The sequence below is a fragment of the Miscanthus floridulus genome, unplaced genomic scaffold, assembly GCF_019320115.1.
Source record: "Miscanthus floridulus cultivar M001 unplaced genomic scaffold, ASM1932011v1 fs_152_1_2, whole genome shotgun sequence".
In the NCBI taxonomy this organism is placed as follows: Eukaryota; Viridiplantae; Streptophyta; class Magnoliopsida; order Poales; family Poaceae; genus Miscanthus; species Miscanthus floridulus.
The window spans coordinates 76,351-82,350 of NW_027096280.1; positions in this window are offsets into that span (position 1 = coordinate 76,351).

Genomic DNA, 6,000 nt, shown 5'->3' on the forward strand with positions numbered 1-6,000 from the left:
TGTTGCAACATATGTGTGAAACATATACAACATCTAGATAAAAAACGATTGCAAAATGTGTCTGAAAATAGATGAAATATTTTGAATAAACGCTTGCAACATGCATCTGTAATGCTCGCAACATATGCAACATGTGCAACATCTCCGATCTACCTTTGCAATATCAAAATAGAACAATTGCAACACCATCTAAAATGCCTGAAACAATTAAAACATGCATATGCAACATAGGGGAGGGGAAGGCCGGGACCGATTGATTCCAGCCGCCAGGGTCGGAGCCGGCACGGCAGCGAGCGTCAGCGCACAAGCACCACCGCCACCAGTAGCGGGCTTGGCTCGATCGGGCGGGCGCACTAGCACCTGCGACGCACCCATGCGCCACCGCCACCAGCGCCACCAGCACCGCTTTTGGCTCGGCTGGGCGGGCGACGCGCGCGACAGGCGGAGCGAGCACCACCAGCACCAACGCGCGATGGGAGGGGCGAGAAGCGCTCGTGACGGGGCGAGCGAGCAGCGCTGGATGGGGCGCGCGGTAGCAGCGAGGTAGAGTGGTATCCGCATTGGGAAGTGGTGAAGAGAGGAGGGAACGGAAGGGATAAGAAATTTTTTTCTTTTTTTTAAATGGTTAGGATAGAAGGCGAGTGGACGAGCGGTCGTTGTGCTCCGTCACGGCCCAAAATCGGCACTGTCCGGACGGACGGACACCTATACCTAGCATTCATCGTATTCAAGTCTATAGTAACCTTGCGGTTCCCGATGAGACCGGCCGGGTGCCCGGGTCATGTACGAACATGTGTATGTAGCAGCGACACCCGGGTCATGTACAAACATGTGTATGTAGCAGCGACGGAAACAAATCCGTAGTAGTTCTGATTGTGTTCGTCAAAAATATGCAGATCAATCCTAATTGGATTCCTTTAAAGTCAAGCTGATATGTTATTATGACAAACGAAGAAACCTACAACGCGGCCGTGTGCTGAAGGAGGGCAGAGCTGAAGGAGGGAGAGAGGCCAACGCACGGAGGGAGATGCCGCGCGCGAGGGAGACGCCACCGTGCGGGGAAGTGGCGAGAGGCGAGAGGGAGCGGGTAGGATTTAGGGTTCGGTGTGAGGGACTGAGGGTGAGGCGACAGGCGAGAGGGACCTGGGCTGAATGTCGCCCTGCCCTGGCCTGGGGGCGTGGCTACGCGGGGTTGGCAGGCCAGGCCGCTAGCGGGCCACCTCATCTGTAGCAAGCCGTGCCGTGCTTGCCCACGTGCCTAGGGTAAGGCCCAGGCACGGTCTGCTCCTCCGGGGCGGGCCGTGCTTGGACCGGGCCAAAAAAATGGGCATTGGGCCGGGCCGATGGGCTTGGGCTGCATGACCAACTGTGTATGCGGCATGGTCCTGTCAAGAGCTCCGAGGCATTCGCCCGAGCTAGCTTACCGAGTATCTTTCGGTCAGGTTTGGGCGATGGAGGCTCAGACCTCACGGGCTCTACTCGGGATCTAGTGGGGGCGCTGGGTGTGGCCCCCCAAGCCACTGGCCAATTAGGAGAATCGATAAGAGGGTTAATTATGTCATTGTTGTGAAACGACACCTATACACGAACGAACATCTATAGACGAACAGGCGTCTCTTCACGAATGATCTCATCCATCAAGCACAGGATTAGTGAATATGATTAGATAGTTAATTTTAGTTCCAAAGGGCATATCTTTTGGGAACAGTGGTGTCCCTTCGTGACACCCCTCCACTTATATAAATATATTTCTGAGATCAATGAAAGCAAGAGTTCACTCTTCATTTACATTAACGCTCTAACACATTATCAGCACGAGAATGCTCTCTCTCTTCGCTTGAATGGGACGAACAAAAAATGCTTGGACGCAAGAACAAGAAGAAGAATAACAGAGCATGGATTTGGCTTCTCTGTCTCCGTCGATTCCAGCGGAGGCTACCCAGTGTTGCTGGCAACGACAACAACTCCGATGCGCATCATCTTCTAGGACACCAGCGCTCGCTACAGAATCATCACTGCCATGCTGATGGCCATCGGAGATGCCAACCCAAGCATTAGGCTTGGCATAAAATGCTAGTCTTCATCGCGGAGCAGTAAGAAATCATGGTTATTTATTGATCTATACGATATTCTTACCTTTCTGAGAAACGGCAGCGACAACAACCTCGCCCAAATCGGCAACAACGGCCTCGGCTTCACCAAACCCGACGGCGGCAGGCCCTGCGCTCGCCCCTCAAGCCCGGCAGCCTTCGCGCTCCCGTGGCCGAACAGCCTGAATCGGCAGCCCCGAGCCTGCGGCAGGGCGCCCCGCACAACCTTGCTCCAGGTGATGTCCTATTTAGGGAGATACGCCTACTTGTACGTTTTTATTTTAGGGTTATTTGGATTCAAGCCATTACAATTTTCACGTTTTAGAGATTTGCCATTACAATTCATCTAATAGGAAATTTGCCATTACAATTGCTGAACTCGCTGATAATTGCCATTATGGACGTATCTGGCGCTCTTGGGCCCACCTACAGGCGAGGTATCTCTGCTGTATTTGAGCAGCCCAGTTGAAAAGCAAATGAAAACTCTCCTCATATTTACCATGAATCTGCTCTAATGCTACCTTCATACCAGACCAAGCCTTTGAATACTTTAGCTTGATGCCATGGTCCCCTCCAATTTATCTAGGACATCCTTTAGTCCTTTCTTTGGGTTCTTTAACCAATCACCTAACCTATCTGCACACCATCCCTGGGATGCCATTTTGTCTACTCTCAGCTTAGTAGTAGGATAGTTGTGCTCTGCAGGTAGCTTTTTGATCTGCAAAATCAGCAAGTAATATAGCCCCCCAAAACATCGGGTACTCCAATATGAATAACAAAATCAACAAGTAATACAGTGGAAAAACATCAGGTACTCCAATATGAATAACAAAATCAGCAAGTAATACAATGGAAAAAACATCAGGTACTCCAATATGAATAACAAAATCAGCACGTCACCTGAATTGTTTTATTATCATGCAATCTTAAAGCATGTATGCACCAAGGACAACCTGTGGCAGCACACTTTGCAATGAATCTTGTCTTGTCTGACTTGCCTTCAGGAGCAAACTCGAAGCCTTTTGATGAACCCTTGGTTTCTCAAAATGTATTTGATGCACAAGATACCATGAGAATATATCAAAGCCAAGAACGGCTTTGTTTAAAGAAGGAGAGGATGATGAGCTCATGGTTTTACAAAATATATCTGAAGAAAATACTTGTTCAGTTTCAAATATGGTAACTGGTCTTCAATTTGGTGCTTTTTCTTCTGATGAAAAATATATAAAGAAGGCGAAGGAAATATTTCCTCCAGGTGGACTTTTGTCGATGATCATATTTAAGGGTGCACCATCCAAGAAAGAAGATAATAAAAGGCCAAGAAAATATATTTTTATAGGGTCCATGCAAGTTGATGTAACTTGAATTATTAATGCTACAGAGAATACTAGGAGATGTGCTGCTGGTAACGCCAAGTTGGCGACGTGAAGATCACAAGTCCTATTGCATGATTAGCAATCTGGCCGTAATATTTTAATATATAGCTAGCCAATGAGTCTATTTTGCTAGGACCAGCCTAGATCGTGAACATCGAGTCTCCACCAATCGATGCTATTATACCTTTCGGAAAATCGGGCCTAGTCTACATCAGCAATCCCACCAATGTGAAATATCGGTAGCCGTTGTCTCTTCTGCATAATATATCTTTAGGGCCGATGCAAGTCCATGACCCTAGAAGAAATCTTTTATATGTTCTTCCCAATCATAGTACTCCTTGAGACGTGTTGCTAGAGATAACTTTGGCAAAAGATGAACTTTCTTGAGCAATTTCAAATCAGCCATTGAAAAAAATATCCAAATGCACCGTGAGCAACCTAGCTCTGATACCAACTGATGAGGACACGCCTACGATGTCCGAAAATAATGCCCAATCTTTCACGGTGCAGAAATCACAAAAATATCTATGGCCGAGACTTAATACAGCAACAGACCAAAAACTACCGTTCAGCGTCAGCAAGAAGCAAGCAATATAATATTATGTCCTATTCCTGATGATTTAATCTCCTCGGCCAAGCAATACAGGAGGGCTAGATATAGCAAGTCGAATCAGAGACAAACTAGCAGCTTTGTGTGTATGTATGTATATATACTTGCACGGGAAGACAGTACAAATATATAATTTAATAATTAGCCAAAGGACACAACTCTATTCCTCTTTGTTGTTCATAGGAAACCACTGACAAATATTTCAACGTAGATCAATCTCACAGAATTGTATTGACCAAGCAAGACACTAATCTATAGGTAAAATAATTCGATTGTTCAACCAAAGACAAGCAGTAGCAATAATTAGAATATTCGGCTTACAAACTTGAGACAGATGCAATCCGAGTAGTAGACCATCTCCAACCCGTGCACAGTTAGGGCACGATCCAGAGAGGGGATTCCAATAGGAACCAATGCGAGCCCGAGAAGATGAATTCCCGATCACACACCAACACAAATCCTCGCAGAGATCCGGATCGATAAACCTCTAGGGTTTCATGAGCGGCGGCTCGACGGGGAATGACTACACAAAATAAAATCCAATCTACCCTATTACAATGGGTTGGCACCCTTTATAAAGGCATGCAGGCCTGATGCTAGGCCCAGCTAGACTTGGCATAAGATGCACGACCTGACCTTGGTTCTAGCAAAATAGACTCATTGGCTAGCTATATATTAAAATATTGCGGCCAGATTGCTAATCATGCAATAGGACTTGTGATCTTCACGTCGCCCACTTGACGTTACCAGCAACACCTCTCCAAGTATTCTCTGTAGCATTAATAATTCAAGTTACATCAACTTGCATGGACCCAATAAAAATATATTTTCTTGACCTTTTATTATCTTATTTCTTGGATGGTGCACCCTTAAAGATCATCGACAAAAGTCCACCTGGAGGAAATATTTCCTTCGCCTTCTTTATATATTTTTCATCAGAAGAAAAAGCACCAAATTGAAGACCAGTTACCATATTTGAAACTGAACAAGTATTTTCTTCAGATATATTTTGTGAAACCATGAGCTCATCATCTTCTCCTTTAAACAAAGCCGTCCTCGGCTTTGATATATTCTCATGTGTATTTTGTGCATCAAATACATTTTGAGAGACCAAGAGTTCATCACCTTTCTTCATAGCATAATGCTTGATTGCTTTCCTGAATGATATGATGTCAGGAAACAACCCTCCCTTCACAATGTTGGGATTCTCAGGATCATGAAGTACTTTGATCTCTTGAGGATCAGCATCATTCACCTCTTCCTCCAAAAGAATATCTCCTTCAGTAGCAACATCATAAAAAATATGATCAAAAGGGGTACATTATCATTCAGTTGTGCATTAGTAGAAGGTTGTGCGTTACTAGGTGGCACTGGAATATAGATGTTCTCATCGCCAATTCCGACATACTCCTCATTATCAAACATATCAGGCTCTCTGTCAACCTCTACATCATCTCCCACTGGATGGTCAGCCTCCAATTCAACATCATCAGCCTCTAAATCAACATCATCTCCTACTGGTGCCAACTCAACCACCCTTACTGCTACCTGGCAAGCCATTTCCTCCTTGTACATGTCAAACAAGTCAAGCATTTGAATTTCATCAATTAAATTGACATCCTCATTCCACCTTTTGTCAAAGAAAGAAATTATGGCTGACTGGTTAGGAGCAGATTCTAGTTCAATGGAAAGGCTGTTCATCAACAAGTCTAATGTTAATGACCCAAACTCAACCACGCACGACCCTTCCTGTACGCTTTTCTACCCTGAGAATCTGCCGACCAGAAGCCTTCGACCTTTACCACTAGAGAAAACAACTCACACCTAGCACAAATCGAGGCAGATCAAGTAAATCCTAGCACAAATAATGTAGAGGCTGCAGGGCCAAAATATACCTGTTGCCGCCGTCCTCCATCTCTCCTGT